General features: G+C 40.7%; 1 long non-coding RNA gene across 1 annotated transcript; it reads right to left on the reverse strand.

The window, feature by feature from the left end:
- Positions 1–5,280: 5,280 nt before the first annotated feature.
- LOC109202141 (uncharacterized) lies at positions 5,281–8,506 on the reverse strand. Its single transcript, XR_002062065.2, has 3 exons — positions 7,973–8,506; positions 7,820–7,863; positions 5,281–5,416 (listed from the first exon to the last, which is right to left on the reverse strand). It is a non-coding gene; the product is annotated as an uncharacterized LOC109202141 (long non-coding RNA).
- Positions 8,507–20,099: the final 11,593 nt, after the last annotated feature.

Genomic DNA, 20,099 nt, shown 5'->3' on the forward strand with positions numbered 1-20,099 from the left:
TAGCTATATTTGAAAAGTAAAATCCCCTGTCTGGCGGAGCGGCACGTTCTCCTTGTGGCCCCTGTGTCAACACAGGCCAGACGAGGTGGGCTGCTGCAGCAGATGGCTGCCCGCCGCACCTGGACTACTGTTGATTTTAAACAAAGCTGTCAGTCCTAATGCGGACCGCGTGACTGGGTGAACGCTTCAGTACGACTGATGGAGTCAAATATTAAACTCAGAGCCCCCCACAGCCCCCAAGGCTCGTTCACATCTCTCTCCCACTCAGCGGACACGCTGCGTACATTGTCCTGTTCATTTACATGTATTCGGCACTCATCACTGTAAAGCTACCTCACATTTGTTCTCAAGCTATTTTTCTTTGGCCTTAAACTTCAGTGGTTGACTGTTATTATCATTTAATGTGTATTAGTTTGATAAACCCATCTACACTGTATGATTTCACACAAAAAAAACCAGACTCAGTTTTTTGACTTTCCACCTTTAGGTGAGCCCATCTCAGCTGCTATAGAATAACAAATGTTTAAAATTTTTCTTTGGACATGGGCTGCTTTTTCACTTTTCAGTCCAGTCCTTGCACCTAACCATCTTTAGAGGGATTGTTTTTCTTGTTTGTTAAGTCTCTTAACACTGACCTATGAATCATTTAGGCATAAAGAAAAGGCGCCTAACTCCAGGGATGAACCTGTGTTGCTGTCTACACACAAGAGACAACTGAGCAACTTTCAAGCTCATTAGAATGAGTTGTTTTATGGCTTATACAGTGCATTTCCGTGTTTTGCTTGCACGTTTCAAATCAATCGCTGCTCCTCTTTCCCTCTTTCCCAGGAAACCATGAGGAAATGTGAGGTAGCTGAAGACGTTTGCACATTGCTGTACGTTTGTCAACAACAACTACTGTCACAGTTTAATAACCAGAATTTCAAGCTGTGGCTGTCTTTGCCTTAGAATTTAGACGGGATCGGTTAGTTGAGTCAACGGTGCACAAAAAAACAAAAAAACAAGACAGGTTAGGTGACATGTTACGAAAGAACTTTAACAGTTTAGTTTGTGTGGAGTTAGTCAACAGAATGATCACTTTCATTTTTACCCAGCTTTAGTTTGTAAATGGACTGCAAAGAGGGATCAATTACATCAAACCAGATACTTTAATGAGAGTCACATTTTGATGAAAGGAGACAGTAGCACATAGTCATGGGGTGACTTCTGCAGGCTAATTTGATGGAGAAGTTAACCCGGTCGGGAGAGACGATCATATGATCACAACCTGGAGTACAGTCCAACACAATCCTCACATCATGAGAATATAATATGTGCTTTATTGAGTTTACCCAGAAATGTCTGGTGACAAATTTGTCAATTATAATATGGTGCCAAAGCAGGTCATTGCTCAGCACTAGGAAATTAAGTTGTAATATTCAGCCACCATTCAATTTTTAGCGGGAAAAAAAAACAGGTGCTGCCTGTAAAATCAGAAATATTCTGGATATCCAATGGCCTGAAGGCTTCTCAACCAACCGCCACTGCAGATCAGCCTTAAAGCAAATTTCTGTCCCTCCTTTACCTGTTGCCACTCCCTTTGTCGCTTAGAAAGGATGTGAACGGCAGGATTTAGATGATGAGTCAGGAAATGGAATGGATCACTGTTACACGCAAGGGAGTGCAATATGGGAACTCTTGAGAGCTCTTTCGACCGGCTAAACCAGCCCTGTAGTAGAAGGAAAAAACAAGCTGGATGGAAGTTGGAAAAAACTTACCGGTATTTGTCACATCAAACGTTTGATGGACGGCAGTAGGTGAACATCCGCGTTCACCTGCCAAGAATCCTGTATCTGTTAATCCTGTATCTGTCCCTGTAGTGACATTGTAGTGAAATTCCTCAGAAATGCCTCAACTGGCTCACCTTGAAATTTTGCTTTATGTTTTTAATTTCCTCCTGACTTATGTAGTTTGATGCTTTTGTTGTTGTTTAACTTTTTCTTGGGTATAAAAACCAAAAAATTAACCCCACCAACATTTCTCTCAGCTAAAGTTGTCCCTTTAACTTTAGTGCTAATCACAGAGCTGCTGGTATGCTAACGAGTGCTTGTCAGCGACTGCTGTAATAATTTTCTGGCTAAGGTTTACATAAAACATTTACAGAGATGGTAAAATTACCTAAAACTCATTGATTCATAACTGATCAAAAGCTACTTTGTTTACAATACATATGATCACTCTGAGGTCTCTTTGTGCTTTTCAGTTCTGCCTTGTGTTCATACGTAAACACTAGATAAAAGATCACTAGATAAAAAGTTATGCAATAATTAGGAAATATATTGCATAACTTTTAAGAAAACTAGCAATTAATGTGTTATACATTACTTTTTTTATGTTAAACAACCAGTATTATGGGCTACCCTCAGTTCTTGTTATGACTTTTGTAACAAAGTGAAACCAGAGGTTATACAGACACATGGCAACACTGTTGTGAGTCTATAAGCTGTTGTCCTTTTGGAGGACACGTTCTATCTCTATAGCCTGTGACACCAAAGCAGCACCTAACAGTAACCCTAATCCTAATCAAAGCTTAAACTGGACACTAATTTAACTCAAAACCATGTCTAAAACCTACAACCTGCCTTAGAGTAGATGTGATGAAGTGAGAGGTGGCCAGATGTCCTCACTTTCCCCAAATGCCCTCACTGTGATGGTGAAAAGCTCAAAATGGTCCTCATACAATTAGCTGCACAGGGACACACAGAGCTAATAAGCTTGTGATGTCGACCACTTTATGACCGGGGCGTTCATGGTGACCTGAGGCACCGCAGCGTCTGTGTAGCTGCGGGGCGGACCAGTACACAGTACAGCCGCTTTTACATCACAGGCTGACCACTGTGTTGCTAATTACTGTGCCATTGAGCTCCGTCACCTCTGTGGCCCCTCGTGACTTGTGACGATCTATCCTACTTGCCGACATCGACCCTCCCCCAAACACATGATGCATGATCATCTTTGCCTTGGCAAAATAATAAAAGGACCTGAGGAATGATAGGGAAATGAAAGGGAAAAGCCCCCTCCCCACCAGCACACATACTTTTATATTCCATCTATCTGTGGACTCACTCATAGTTTTCTGCATAATAAAATGGACATAATTTCTTGAACATTTCTGTTTTGTTTTCTGCCATTTCACTGCCTGTATTTGAATACAAACTTACATCTGCAACACTAGTGCAAATAAACCTCAGCTAATGCCTGTGTTTACACAGTGAAATCAGGCAGTGCTCTTGGCTGACTTTAAGCAATACATTGCTCTGCAAGGCTGTGTGTCTCTTGGTGCAGATAAAACACATTGAGGCAGCATCAGCTATCCTTGTAAACCTGCAAGCATGCTGTGTTTTTACCTAAATTAGGTGAAATCGGGACACAAATAGGCTTTCCTGGTTCCATGGATATTTTTTTGTGATGTGCTGAGTGTGCACTTACTGCTGCAACATAATAATTATCCGTGTGTTTATTCAATGAAACAGTTCAAACATCTGTGAAATTATTCCCTTATCTGATGTCTTGGTGATAGTTAAATGAGAAAACTGTTGCTACATTATATCTGTATGTAAGTGTAAAACTCTGGGCTGCATGCTTTTTTCTTAGTATAAACTTGCAAATAAGGGATTATATAAATAAAGATTAAATAATAATGTGGAAACCTCAGACTGTAGGAAAAAATTGAACATGAACTATGACATGAGTCAGATTGTGGCCCACTGTTTTAAAAAACTTGAGTTAAGTTTGAGTTAGCATTAGTTTTTTTAATGGAACCCAAAATGGGATGTTAATGGGATTGGCTAAGAAAAAAAAGCCTCAAACCAACATGAAATTAGTAAAGAACTTGAGCTTCAGTCATGCCATTAGCTGGACTTTCTTCTCTTTGCAGCAATGCCTAGTTGTCTTCTTTGAGTCTTGGTTTTTATGCTAAGCTAAGCTAACTGGCTTTTGGATGTTGCCATATATTATTATATATTCAGTGACTTACACGAGTGGCAATGTCCCAAAATGTTACAGTTTTACTTTTAAACCTTTATCTGTTATTAAGGACAAATGAAAATGTTTAAAATAAGCTATATTCAGTATGAATGAATTTAGAATTGGCTTCTTCTTTTTTCTCTTTTGCTTTTAACGATGTACTTTTTTTAAACCCCACTATGGGCTGAGCGAGTTGCTCCATACTGTAGAGCTTTACACACTTGCCCAACTAGCAAATGGTGATTTACCACATGCAGGGCAAATGTGAAACCGGAGTGAAGTATGAGGTGCACGTGGGCACAGCGCCACATGGGTGTACCCACAGTGGCCATACAAGATGGTATGTTTGTTGGGCAGCAAGCAACAGTCTGTGCAACAATATTTCAAAAGGACAGACGAAAACCTTTCTGGATTTTTGTCTCTTTTATAGAATTCATTGCATTTATAAAGAATTACTTGACTACAGAGTGAAACTATTGTTCCCAAGATAGATTTTATTTTTTGGATTATGCTATGCTTTATTTGTCAGTACATGTTATATTCAAGTTTGTCAATTTTGTAACCTTGTAAATGGTGTACCTTCTCAGACCGGTCTCCTTTGGAAACAGATTCTCAAGGGATTTCCTGGTTAAATAAAAGTTAAATAAAAGAAATAAATAGATAAAATTTAAAAGAGACAAAAAATACAAAAATATAATACAAAAAATAATTTTGCCGGTCTAGTCTATTTAAAGTGCATATATGAAAACTGACTGAGACTGAGCCCTGCACGTGACGATGAGGTGTTGACATCTTCTCCAGTAACCCCGAAGCGACGCCAAAGTTGCAGGGTGTAGAAATTAATTACACATAAACATGCAGAGACAGCATGTGTGCACCGTGATGAGCCGGTGCCTTAATTTGCTTGAGTCATTTAAACTGTCACATGACACGTGACTTGTTGTTTGGGAAGAAGTAAACATTTGCTTAGTCAGTCACGCTGCACCGTGACACAGCTGTGAAGCCAAGAGGTGATAATAAATGTTAAATCTCTTTAGCATAAGGAGAATTAAAGATTCGGGACAGGCTGTTTTTTTTTTTTACTGCAGCGCCTCACTGTCAGCATAAGACAAATAAGAAACCACATGATCATCACAAGGATACATGTGCATCATCTGCAGTGGGAGCAGTCTGAAGTGCTGCCATTGATTAGATGCTAATGCTATTATCAACATGGCATGTGAAACCCTCCTCCATCAGCTGAATGAGGTGAACACTGTGCTCCTTTGTGCACAGCTGCCTTCTGCACATGCACTCTCCTGATAGGGTTGATGTGATCATCAGCCCCCCTGACTCTTCAGCCACATTCTGCTTCTGTAGCACAGCAGGCAGCAGCGGGGTGGTGATCCTCCAGCGCTGACTTCAGACGCCACTATGAATGACAGAGAGCTTTCATGTCACATCATCAGACCACACCAGACTGTAGTCTGTCTTTCTCACATTCTCATCTTCCTTTCTTCTTTTTCATCTTTTGCTTTCCCTTTTCTATGAGCTCAGGCTCTCCCTCCTCCAGAACAGACACAAAGCTACACCACAGAATGTCTCGTAATAAGCTCTTCAAGCTGGTTTCTGACAGCTAAATTATGCTCTGTGCAATCCCTGTTCTTACTCCTGGTGGATGGAGCATCACTCTCACTAAGTTGATGGTCAATTTACGTCAAAAAAAAAAAAAAAAAAAGAAAAAGAAAGGAAAAAGGTTTTTGGTTAGAGGGCTTTTCGTGCTTTTTTTCCCTGCATTTTTTTGCACACAAGTCAATAATTAAAAGTGGGTCAGGTCATGTCACAATCCTCCTGATTTTCTCTATGTACAGTCTTGTGAAAAAGTATCTACCACCTCCTTGCTTTCTTAGTTTTTTGCACATTTGTCATATTTCAATGTGTCAGATACTCAAACTGATAATAATTTTAGACAAAGATAACCTGAGCAATACAAAATGCAGTTTTAAAAGATGATTTAATTTATAAGGGGGAGAAAAGCTATCTAAACCTACCTGGTCCTGTGTGAAAAGTAAATTCCCCCTAAACCTAATAACTGGTTTTGCCACACTTGGCATCAAAAGCTGCAATCTTTCAGTCTTTCATTTCACTGTGATGGAATTTTGTCCTGCTCTTCTTTGCAGAATTGTTTTAATTCAACCATTATTAAGGCACGATATTAATGCAATGCACACAATCTAAGGATGTAGTTGTGCTAATCCAAAGCAGAAGTGTCTTGTACCTGGAGAAGTCTTTTCATTTGCAGGAGTGTTTCATGTTGTGACTTTCTGCAGATTACTGTCGGGCCCATCTTTCATGCGCTTTTAAGCTTCAGTGAAAGACTGCACTGAAGACTTTGTTAGGTGGAACATCTGGTTTGGGGTGATGCTCTTTGGTCTTTAATGGCCCCTGCGAGAAGCCACATCAGTGGCAGGGATGATAAATCTGAACAATGAGGGAGCCAGTAAAGCAGTCAGCAGGGGTTCCATGGCACAGGCTACAGGAAGTGTGGCTCCTTTTGACCTCTGAACCCAGAGGTGATGTGTGCCCTTCAGTCTGCTCTCTGTACTCGGATCTCTGACGCCTCACATGCTACATGGTACAGTCCAGTGTCTACACAGCACATACTGTGTTATAGTTCAAGAAAAACTGAGAGAATACAGATTCTCTAAGATTCTTAAAATAACCCAGTCAGTTTAAATGGTTTTCAATTGGTTCATTGATTCATCTGCCAAACATTTTTTCTCTTCATCAAGAGCAATAAATCAGATTGAAACAAAATAAATGGTAGATTTAGAATGCATATTTACTTATATGGAAACATATGTATATATGTATATATATATACATACATGTGTTTTTATCCTTATATATATTCAGTGTGAAGATCTGATCTTACCACACTGAAACGGTTTGTTTTGCATTGTTTACAGATCAGTATAGCCTACCAGATCACAGCAGATCTTTCGAAGATCTTTTATAAACATGTTTTATCCTCTTTGTTTAGTCTGTACAAAAACTAGAGTAGTGGGAAACATCACAGTGACAGCAAGACCCCAGGAAGTTATTGCAATCAGCCCAGATATAGTGCCCTCAAACTCCAGAATGGAATCACACAATTACACATTTCATTTAGTTTAATTACACAGTAGCGTAACAGGTGAGCATACTGTGCATTAGAGGTTCTGGTAGATGGTAGGTTCATGGCCAAGCTATTCCCTTTGTGTGTTTTTGTCAAACTAACTTTCTTCTGTTTTCAGATATGACTGATTAACCGAGTGTTCATCTTTACTCCTCGGTCGGTGCCTTTCAGTAAACAACACTTACTTGTTAAGGACAAAGAGACAATTAGATTTTACAACAGCCTGGCACTTTGCTATAGTGGCTGACAGTTGTAGGCATGAAACTTCTCTCAATTAGCACCGAGCAGATGTCATGTTTGCTGAAAAAGATCAATAAGGTCAGGTGTGACAGACTAGTCCCAAGTGTGGCCTGCTACTTTACAAAAGAGGCTACTGCAGACCACTGGGACTGTTAACAACCTGAAAGTAAGTGTGGGACAAGAGCACAAGAGCAGAGGAACACAAAGACACAAGAGTCCGCTCACACTAAAAGATGCCTGCACTATGCTGCGCATACTGACCTCCTGGACCCTGAAGGCTGCTCTTATACAGGGGCTCACTGTCTGCTGCTCTGGAGGACATGAAATGCTGCAGCCCAACAAACTGATGAGCCAGGCCTATATAAGGAGATACTAAAAAAAGCACTGAAAGCTGCTGAGTTTAAACAGTGTACTTACCTTCTGCTAGTCCTCCCTATGGGCAGACGTTTACAGCAGCTTGTCTAAACAATAGCAAGTGAGGCGGATGTGGAGACGAAGGGTTATACGTTTTGTATCCAACACCATATTTGGATGAAAGTGACAGGTGAGGCTTATCAGGCTGTTTCTTACCACAGGCAACATCTCGGGAGTTTTGAAGCGTGACAGATATGATTTTAACCTTACAAAACTATTGCTTTTTCCAAAAAACCATCTATAGCAGCGTCAAATTAATCAGCGAACTAAACAGTTGAGCTGCAGAAAGAAGTATTTGACATTCCCAGGCAACAGAAAATAACCGAGCAGTTATTTTCTGTTGCCTGTGGAACCACTTGTGTGCTTGCACTGGCCCAAAAATGAAATCTGGCCTCAACTTAATCTTCTTCTTGTCCACTGCTGTTCTTCAAGATAAATTGCTTGCCCCTCCACTCCAGTAACACGTCCCACATGCTTGTTTTTACTGAAGGCCTCCCTGTAAAACTCTGGTTCAACAATCAGGGAAATGAGAGTAAGCTGCTTTCCCAGTTTTTAAAACGGTGCACCACTTTGTGAAGGAATCCGATTTCAGTTAGTTTGTCTGAGAAGCGACTAGAACTGAAGTCTAATTTTGTTGAGTGGATCACAGCTGGAATACACCAGTGGTCAGCTCCCCCCAGCCCATCTCTTATTTCAGGTTTTTCATGTGGTCCCACACCTGATAGTGTGTGGCTTTTGTGCTGGGACACACAGCATACCGTGGTCCAATCACGATAATTGGCACCAGGCTGCGAACCACAAAGAAAGGTTTGAGTTGGATTCTTTTTGCTTCTTTGCACTCGTATGGGTTTAGTGAGTAGTCAGGTCTAGATAATGCACTGCCATCCCTTAAACCAATATTATTGTGTTTGCTGAAGATTTGCTCACAAGTGATGACTGCATATTTTTTCCGTGGTCGCTGCTGGCTGTTAAAAGACAGCCCTGGTTAAAAGTAAGAAAAGACGTGATCTGTAACTGACCTGTGAATGCCACTCATATGTTAACATCCAATCACGTGTTAAAAATGTATTTATGTATTTATTTATTTTTAAATCAGCAGCATACACATGTGGTCACAAATGTGGCCGTAGATATCAAATGCCATCATGTTTCTACATGCTGCACAGCGCTTGATATGGTACACCCAGCCGGTATGGAAAAAAAAAAAACTGTTGAAGGAAATGGAAATATATTTTTGGATGCAGGGCTTGTACATTCATGCTTTTTGAGTAGACATGTATTAAATGAAGTCAGAAATTTTTATTGAAGGATCACTGCTGTTACTGACTAAGTCACCAGAGTCGGTGACTCAGAACAGTGAATCACTGTGTATTTCTTTACATTCAAAGCACGTTAACAGATCATGAAAGCCACACAAACAGTCGTAACTTTGTACATGAAATAATAGGTGGCTTAGCTAAAAATCTTATAATCATCTGACTGCATAGGCCAGACTCTGCAGACTGGCAACAGATTAAACACAACATTAAGCTAAAAACTGCTTAGTGATGAGTACAAGTGCTCAATGAATGGTATACTGACATAGATCCTGATACTGGTGATTATTTAACGTGGAAATAAATGAATGGAAAGAATAGGCAGAAATAACAAACAGAATTCAAGAAAATTAAGAAATTATATAATTTTACTCAATATCATAATATTAAGTAATTTATAACGTCTTCTGCTATTCAGGATTTCCCAGCAGCATCTTGCAGATTGTGGCAGGATGCTAAGAGGTAACTGTGCAAAAAATAAATACACAGATGAAAATTCCAATATTTTACAAAACACTGGAGGTTATTGCACAGATCTGGTTATTTGGTACATTTGACAGAAAAAGACAACAGGTTAGGTTGTGCTATGTTAATTGCCTTAAACATATTGCCTTTTTCTTCACTTATGCATTGAGTGGAAAAGAAAGAGAATAACAAGGTTTCCCTCATTTGTTAATGCAAATATCTAACCGATCACAACTCAGTGTAGTTAGGCATGTGGGCATGGTGAAGGTGACCTGCTGAAAATCAAACTGAGCATCAGAATGGGGAAAAAGAAATTTCAGTGAGTTTGAACTTCACTGTTGTTGAAGCCAGATGGGCTGGTCTGAGTACTTCAGAAACTGCTGATCTAAAGGGATTTTCCCACAATCATCTCTGTAGTTCACTGGGAATGGTCTAAAAAAGACCAAATACAAGTGGCAATTCTCTGAGAGAAAATGCCTTTTTGATGCCACGTTCACTGTTCGCTCAAATGGCCTCCACAGTCAGCAGATCTCAACCCACCAGAGTACTTCTGTGATGTGGTGGAACGGTCGACGAATGTGCAGTGGCACCAAAATGCGAATTCTTTTCAGCACCTTGTTGAATCCATGCCACACAGAATGAAGGCAATTCTAAAAGCAAAATGGGGCTAGCAAGGTGTACCTAATAAAGTGGGTGTGAGTGCATGTGAAGGCTATGTTCTTTTGGGTCCAAGTGTTAACATAAGCTGCACAGCTGCAGGGCTGTGCAGCAGTGCAAAAAGCTTTTTAATGCATTGTGGAACAGGGCTACTCTTTTTTTTTATATGCATATCTGCCGTGAGGTTTGCCCCGGGATGACTAGCCTCAACAAGATAAGGATGATGGCAAGATGTAAAAACAAGATAAACTATATGCGGAATGAAAATACGGGCTGGAGTAAAAACACTGGGGGCACATATACTCGGGTAGCTCATTTGCTTTTGCTTAAAATCACTTTGCTGAACTTTAAGGATTTGCTTTCATTTGCATTGCTATTTTAAACAGATGTGTGATATTTACAGAAACCTTTTCTTCTATCTTATACAAATTCGACATTGTTTGCAGACTGTGCACGATAAGCCACAATAAAACGATGGCTTTTCATTGTTTATTATGACAGAACAAATTCAGTGGGAAAAGCATGACAGAAAATACTTTACATACAGCGGCCAGCAAGATAACAGCTCTCATATCCCTTTGACCGTAACGCAATTTTTGCACGGTGAGGATCCCAGTTTGTGGTTGAAGGTCCGATCCGCTCAGCTGCTCTCCTCTCTGTCCCAGTATTTAATCACATAGCCACGCCAAGGAAAAACTCCCAGTCTGAAGCCAGAGCAAAGCATCTGGTTTACCACAGTGGAGATTCTCATGTTCAAATATAGACAAGAGCAGAGGGAGAAAATGACAAAGAGAGCACATTTTTCCCAGCAGAAGCTTACAGCACACACCCTGAGGCCTCGTTCAAAAAGCAGCATATTTGGCAGCGTGGCACTCCTGTGAATAAAATATGATCGAAGGGAAGCCTTTCTCTCACTAACCCCTGTTTAGAGCTCTTCAACTACACGTGTAGGGGTTTTTGAACACACTCACGCTCTCCCTCAAGGAAAGCAGAAGAAGTCTTTCTTTGCCATAACCTAAAGCACATATGTTCTCTCTCAGGCGGTTTATTTATATCCCAAGTGAGTCGTCATGCATGCGTGTGCTCACTGTTGCATATGGTTGATGTCAGGATTGTTTTAGAATTGAGGCATGGCTGCAGTTGTGGTATTGTTGTAATAAATGGTTCTAGTGGGACAATTGTTTTCAGTGATTTATGTGCAAAGTGCACAGTGTGCCCACATCTGCCTTTGCGCCCCAAGATGCAGCTCGCTGCCAAGTTGCCAAGATTCCTCCGGATCATTTAGAACACCTGGAAGGTAAGATGAGGTCTGGCCCACCAACATGTACAAAAGATATGCAGTCAGCCAAAGCAGCACACAGGAAAGAAGAAGACTAAGCAAAATAAAAAAAGGACCCTTACAGAGATGAGGATTTCTGAGAAATGCACCCTGAGGAAAAGCTGGAAAACCCTCAAAGAAGTGACTGATGTAGCAACAAACCTCATTTAAAATACTGTGAAACTGCATCCAGGCCAGATCAAGTTATAGGTATATGCTTGTGTTTCACTCCTTATTATTCTTTTCTTCTGTCTCTATGTCTGAAGGTGGAAGAGGTGCTCAGTCTTTTAAAAGCAGCAATATAAAACAGATTCATCTATTAATCCCTTAGGAAATTATGTAACATTAACAAGTCCTGCAGTGAGAATATCACTTCAGTGAAAATCGCATGGGTTTTTAAAGTAAAGTGTACTCAAAGTATCAGGGTAAGAGAATAATCCACAGATTAGGTCCATATATTGTATTAGAACAATATCACTGCTTTTGTGTTCATTGAGATTTACACTTTTATACAACCAGAGCTATTTGAACTGGTTTGTACAACCAGATCTATGATCTCAGTTTTTTACAACATTCATCTTAATGAAAAAAAACACACAATAAACTAAAAAGCATGTTCTAGAAAAACACCAGACATTTTATTGTGTTTAGCTAATCAGAGCTACACTGTGAACGTGACCCTGTGTTCTTTCCAAAAAGTTGGGCCTGTGACAGAAAAAATTTAAGACAATTTAAGAAAACAATTTAAGAATTATTTATTATATTATTTATTTATTTATTTCTGCTTGGCCTCTTTGGTTGCTTTAAATTGTCATAAGGTAAACATTAATATCCAGAGATCTAACTGTGTGGCCTTGAAAATCCTGCCTGTATTGTGGGGGGTCCCACCCCCGGCACACTTCCCTTGACCTCAGGGTTATCACCATGGTAACCTTGGCTATAGCGCTCTTGGAGTATGGTGGTGGCTACTGAGTGATACCTGGACAGAATTAAGCTGCTGATTTGGTGTAGTGGGCCCTAAGGTATTACTTGGTGCATCAAGTGTGACATACTCACAAATGGCCTTCTCACTGGGAGACTTTATTCAGAACATACTGATGCGTTGCCTGCTGTCAGAGGCATGTTAGAATCAGCAAAGGGAGATGTCATCATCAATGGATAGTTTGCATTTGTAAACTATGCAACTGAGGTCAGTGGTGTGACATAATTTCTCAGAGATGAAATAAGGATGGGTTACTGGAGCCAACCCCAGCTGTCATGGGGCGAGAGGCGGGCTACACCCTGAAGGGAAATCTAGTATAGAGCAAACACAGAGAGACACACAACCATTCACACTCACATTTACAATCACTAATTAACCTAATGTGTATGGGAGGAAGCCAGAGTACCTGGACAGACCCCACATAGGCACAGGGACAACATGAGAACTCCACACAAACAGCCAGATCTGAAGCCAGTGTGTTAAAGGTGGAGTCTGCCCCAGCAGTCATAGAGCAAAATTTATTCTTAGCCTGTTAGAGGCATTTGGCAGGGCGTCAGCTCTTGGTTGCATTTAATGCTTGCATGTGCAGTTTGCTTGGTTTAGCGCACTGGGCTCTGTCTCTATACGTGGTTTTTTTTTCACCTCAAAGATAATATCCTAATGATGACTTAATAATATCAGATTACAAAGTTCATACCTGGCAGTGACAGCTACTTAAGCTAATGTATGACTAATATGTGACAGCAGGAACAAATTCTTTTTAGTAGTGCTAGATCCAAAAAAAGAGACAGAAATTCTGTGATGAATGCTATGTGTTTGTTTTTATTTTAGTTTTGCAATTAATCTCTAGTATAAGCTGTGTACTGCAGGCCAAGAAAATCAACTCCTTAGAAAGCAGGCACATTCTTGCATGTGCGAAACCCAGATATGTGTGCGTGTCCACATGTAGCAGGGAGATTGTTTGGGTTGAGTCCAGGGTCAGCTGGATTTCTCCTGACAGTTTTATACACCCAATAGATGACTACTTGCTTGCGCTGAGATCCATATATGTTAAGGTCCTTTATTTGAGGGTTTAAAAGCATGCTGTGATGGTGTGTTGCATGCTGTATTTATGTTTGGACCCTGAAAGTTCCATCTCACCACAGGTCTTTGTGGTCCTCACTCTGCCGCCGGGGACGGGGTAACTCCTCCACGCAGGCAGACTCCTGTGTGTTGACATTTGAAAAACCAAACACCAGTCAGCAATGAAACATGAGACGTGCATGTGAAGGAGGGGAAAAAAAGAAAGTGCAAGAGAGAGAGAGAGAGAGAGAGAGAGAGAAATATGTGCTGATAAAAAAAGAGAAAATAATGAAGGAAATGCCCCACACCCTGCAAGACGAGGGGGATGAGTTTCAAAGCTGGCCCCCTCCCACAGTTCCTTCTTCCTTTTCTGTGTGCACTCTGCAGCATCTGAGAGTGCTTTCAGCTGGGCTTTGGCTCAGATCAACCATCTGAGAAAATCTGTTTCCAATATGAGAGTTTCCTGTGAATGCAGGAAACGGCTCTCCACACAAAGCAAGCTTGTGTGGAATCATCCATGGAGCTACTGCAACTCCTGTCCCTCCATGCCTGCTTCAGGGCCTGCTGCACCACTCGTACCCTTTTAGTGACGTCAGCCTCTAAATAGGCGGTCAATAGACAGTTAGGCTTTCGGTCATGCTCTGAGAAAATGGGAGTTCTTAGTTTTCAATTCTGAACACATGTGATGATGCACATTTTCTGATCTAAAAACCAGTAGTGTAAGGAAATATTTCCCACGGGATGGACTGTCATCGCTTCTACCACGTACCACAACAGGCTTTAACGCTTCTTCCATGCCTGGCCCACAGGAGGTGATGGGAATCAAAGAGGCTTTCCTGCTATTTAAATCAGCAGAACCAATAATCACTCTCAAATCTGCAGTGCTAGCCAGGATTTACCCCCAGAAGTCAAGGTTGGATGACTTGAGTGTTTTTACAGATGAAATAGAACTTCCTTGTGAGCTGGGCTCCTCTTCGTTTCACATTATGTGAAATTTTGACTGTTTTGACAACAGCATGAAGAATATAAAGTGATATACTGAATATGCTTTTGACAACATCAGTCACATCACAGCTGAGCTGGAGTTGCAGCCAATTATGCTGTACAGCCAGATCTTACAGCACTTAGCAGAATAATCCCCGTCTGGTTCCAGTGTGAGGCAATGCAACAGGGAATTAAACATCTTTGGTTGAGACACATACAATCAGCATTGCCACACCAGCCCTTTCTTAAAAGCAACTTCTATTTATGATCCTTTTCTCACACCTTTAGCTTTATGACTTTAAGCACTTAGCAGAGTAGTTAACCCCGAGGTCAGTCCTCTCAACTTCGGTGTGGCCGCGCTCCATCTGCATACATACATTTCCATTCAGTGTGTGCTCTGCCACTGTTTGTACACCATTTGTCACCCCTCCTGGTCACTGCAGTGGGACATGTCTTGTCAGAAACCTAATGGTGACTCCGAGATCCTCTGCAGGCATGTTTTAATATATTGTATCTAATGCAAAATTTATTATTCAGTCTCATGGCCCCTTTCTCCCATTACCAATACAAGAACACAAGCACTGGATGCAGGAGACAGACCCCCCAGCTTATAGTTAGCACTGGATCATATGACCCTGTACCCACCTTTAGTTATGCTCCAGTTGGTCTAAGCTGGCGGGAGCTTCCAATGATGCACTGACCATTTCTTCTTCAATCATCACTTTTTTCCTCTATGTGTTTATACACCACTCTGCATTCAGTCATTATTTCAATTATTTATTATCAATCTCTGGTTTTCTCTCACACTGTGTCCTGTCTTCCTCCCATCACCCCCGACTGGACACAGCTTATAGCTGAGCCAGGGGTCGGGTTTCTTCCTGTCAAAAGTTAGTTTTTTCCTAACACTGTCACCAAGTGCTTGCTCTTTGTTGGGGTGTATTATTATAGGGTCTTTACCTTACAATGTAAAGCTTCTCTGGGCAATGGTTATTGTGATTTGGTGCTATTTAAATAAAACTGAACTGAACTGAGCACTAAATGTCTCAATGGGTACAGCATCCAGTCTCAGCAGTGACACACAGTATTGTTAATGGCACCGGTCTGCATTCAGATATTTGCTTATATGCAGCACACAGTTGTTTTAGCTTCAATATCATCTATTCAATAAGAATAATTTACATATCAAACATGCAGTATGACACTATCACCACTCCTTCTATTGTCATTCATGTCTGGTCAGTTACCCTCAGTCTTTGTAATGCTTAGGTATAAACTGAGAGTATTGTTACGAGTTCAATGGCCCTGTGAATACTGTTGCTTTCCCTCTCATTAACCTCATAGCTGACAGCCAGGATCTTGACAGGGGGAGCCTTTCTCCCGAGACGCTGTGTGGAATAACTTTCCACAGAAAAGCATGTGGGAGTGTGCCTCTGGACATGCTCCCTCGGTCAATATTGAGCCTGATTTACATTGTGTTGATGTCCCTTGCAACCTTATTCCTGTGTTACAAACTACAAATGGAAGGAATTCAGAAACACTTTCCTGCATGGAAAAATTCAGGTCACGGCGACCTTTCACCAAACCTCGGAGCGGAGATCCTCGGTACAGATGTGCACAGATGTGTACACGTACACATATGTGAGTGTGTGTGCATGTGTATGTGTTAGTAATGATGATCCTCATGGCCATTTCTATTCAAACGTGTCATGCCTCCATCTGGATCCTGCTCTCAGAGCACATGTCAGGTAAGTCAGTGCCGGGTAACAGAATACGGGCACAGATGATGAGCTTCTGCATGGAGCTAACCTGCCATTTATCTGATTGTCCATGCATGAAACTGTGGGGTCATGCATACACACAGACTTCCTTGAGGTGCTCGAAGGGGAAAATACAGACTGTCCCATATATCGAGTTACATACACCCTGTAGCTTCTTGACATTTCCGATTTATGTCAGAACTTTAAAGTATTAAACCTAACCAAATCTAGACCTGCTCAGCTTCACATAAGATATAATGATGAATGTACTTGTGACATATGTTGCAAATGAAAAGCAGGTGAGCATCAGTCAATCCCTCAAAACCTGGCACAAGGTCACCAGAGGTTGAAGAGGAAGAGGTCACTCTACCCCAAGGGGCTGATGAAGAGGGCAGAAAGGCCTGAAACTCTGGGAGTTGGTTTTCAATTAAGTCATGGCTCAAAGTGTCACATATGGACGGGCTAATATTTGCCTTAAAATCCAATCTAGCTTTACTTTAAGGGAAGCTCAAAGGAATCACACAAACATGATCTGAACTCCTGCGTCACTGCTCCTTTCCCATGTGTTTACTGCTCACAGGCTCCTAGCTTGGTCTTTGAATTACCTTCATATTACATTACATATTACTATGGCAATTTCTGGACATTTATTAAAGTATGCATTGTGTGGGGAATGCAACCTGAACATTATTGCATTTATTCTAGATATTCTATTCAGCTTTATCCAGAAAGCAGGGTAATATGTACTCATACTGTTTTAAGTCTGTTTGCATGAGTGACAGAGAAAGAGCAGCAAAATAAGCCTTCAGAGACGAGCTGGAGACAGAAACACTAACAGAGATATCTTAAATAGAGGAAAGAGAAAGGAAATATTCAGGAGACTTCTATCTTACTGATGGATGGCTCCACATTGGAAGCCCAGACATGGAAACCAGATGGAGGACAGGCTCCAAAACAGGACTGTAGTTTGATGAATAGTTCAAGAGGGAAGTTCATAGCTACATAAGAGCTTCTCCTGCTCAGTAGGTCTGTAAATTTATCACTTACACAGCAGGTCGGATTTTTGATAATAGTAATTCTGGGCATTACAAAAGCTTTCACTACATACTATATAATCTTCAGGAAGTATGATTATGTTCCTTTACATGTTGGAGGAAGACCTGGGCAGATTTTTCAGTCGACTGATTTAAAGTTACAGAAATCTTTTGACCGTTAGATAGTTAAGAATCCGGTGTGCATATTGTGACTGTTTCATGACTTTGGGTCATTCGCTGATCACAAGACTAACCAGTGCCACTTTTCTGTACATGTGGTCAGCTTCACTCACCATTTCTTACCTTCAAAATATGCAGTATAGAGCTGGAATAACAAAGCTGGCAAACTTGGAATTTTCTAAGTTTGCCAGAGTTTTTGACAAACACCAAAAGTTCCAAAAGCTGAGAAAAGAATTAAAGAAATGAGTTGGAAAGATTACCTTTGGTCATTTATTATCCATAAGAGGCAAAAGTGTGGACCTTTGTGCTATGACTCCTTTGTGCATCAAAACATGCAATCAAACGTTTTCACTTATTGTCATGTTTGATCGTCTTTGGGAAAAATTTAAAAGAAAATGTTTTCTACAACATTTGCACTTGATTAAGGTCAGGAATTACAAAGCATTAATATTATTCTTCTCTTGAAATTCTTTGGTAGAAAGACTTGTTTTCTGAGGGCTGTTTTGTTGCATGAACCACTTATCTTGGAATTTAGATCAAGGACAGATGTCCTGAAAATTTCTTTTAATATTTGCTAGTATAATTCAAACTTTATTGCTCCCTTAGTGACGATAGGCCAAATACAGCACAACAGTCCCAAACCGTGATGCTCCCATCACATGTTTCACAGCTTGGATGGGATTTGTATGCTGGAATGCAGTGTTTTCCTTTCTCCAAACAGAACTCATTTTACTTAAAAAAAAAGCTCTATTTTAGGCTCATTCTGACACTCAGCATTGTTCAAACAGCCTTGTGGTTCGTCTCTGTGATCTTTAACAAAATGCAGATGGGTAGCAGTGTTCTTTTTGGAGAACAGGGCGTTCTCTTTGCAGCCCTGCCATACATACTATTTGTTGTTCAGTTTTCGCCTGATGGTGGTCTCATGAAAATGAACATTAGCCAAAGTGACAGACGCCTTTTGCTTTACCCTGGGTTCCTATTACATACTTGTTCTTGGATTGATTATTGTTGGCTAACCAATTATGTGAAACCTGATGGTATTTTAAATTACTCACTGGGCACTTTGTTGGGTATTGCAGATATCTAACCAGTCAGTCACATGGCAGCAATTCTGTGTATTTAGACATGTAGAAATGGTCAAGGGAAACTGTCCGACAGGCTGGTCTGAGTATTTCATACTGGGATTTTTTTTTCTCTATCTCTAAGAGAAAATATCCAGTGAGTGATATTTCTGTGGGTGAAAAAGCCTTATGATGCCTGAGGTCATTCAAACTGATAGTAAGGAAACAGTAACTTAAATAATGACTTGTTACAACCAAGATATGCATTAGAACTTCTCTAGATGGGCAACACATCAAATGCTGAAGCAGAAGAGTGTACCATTTATGTCAGTTAAGTGCAGGAAAATAAGGGCACAATTTGCACAGGCTCAGGGACAACAGAAGATTGGAAAAATATTGCCTGGTCTGATGAATCTCAGTTTTTGCTGCAGTGTTTCTTTGGGCCTGTTAGTACAAAGTGAGCATCATTTAAACACCACAACCTGCTTGTGTATTGTTTTATCACCCATGTTCCGATGGATGTCTCATGTCCTAAAGATTAAATGATCTCAGCTGGTTTCTTAAACTGTACTCAAATGAACTCCATAGTGATCAGATTTCAGGCCAACAGAGCACTTCTGGGATGTGGTCAAGGATGTAGATGTAAGTGACATTTTCTGCCTGTTAGTTATTTGGGGTTTCAAAACAAACATTTGCTAAAAACATTCAGAGCACCTTTTGGGTAGTTTGGATGGTGCTGATGCATGACAGCTACAGCGAATGACAGAATGAATACAGCAGTTATTTAAACAGAGATATTAACCGATAGCCCCCGAAAAAACATGAGAGGGAAAAGGTACGTTACTATTATAAATCCACAAATACATTCATCCCAGTTTGATGAAGAGTCTCTCGGGTGTTTGGCATGAGAATGAAATAGTTATTACAAAGACGAGAGCTCACTCCAGAGCGGCAGAGCTAAACATGATGTTGATTAATCAACAGTAAATAGATACAGTCTTTATAGCTTCTAAAGACTTAATGATGGCTGGAGCTTAGCTGGCGTGGGAGGGCAGACAAGAAAGAGTCATTCTCAGGGTATTTGCATGAGTGACTCTTTCTTGGCTCTGTCTATTTACCCTGGATTTTGGAATCACTGTGTATTAAATAAGGTCGCAGCAGAGCCCAGAGACCATTGTGGTAACTCCATCAAGCACTATTTTGACGTTTATACAGATCAACTTCAATATGGTGTTCTTTCCCTGTAGTGAGCAGGGAACTGCCCAGTGCATGCTGGAGACAAGCTTTTTTTTGTTTTGTTTTGTTTTGTTTTTAAAGTTCCTCAATTCATTTGTCACTTTACTTTCTTTCTTTTGACTTTAAATGGTCTCAGATTCATGAATCAGAGCAAGCTTTTCCCTGACGTGGCAGTCACCAGAAAAAAGAAGGACCATGGGAGAATTGGGGATGTGGATGGGAAATAGAGCA

This window comes from Oreochromis niloticus, linkage group LG5, assembly GCF_001858045.2.
Source record: "Oreochromis niloticus isolate F11D_XX linkage group LG5, O_niloticus_UMD_NMBU, whole genome shotgun sequence".
Classification (NCBI taxonomy): Eukaryota; Metazoa; Chordata; class Actinopteri; order Cichliformes; family Cichlidae; genus Oreochromis; species Oreochromis niloticus.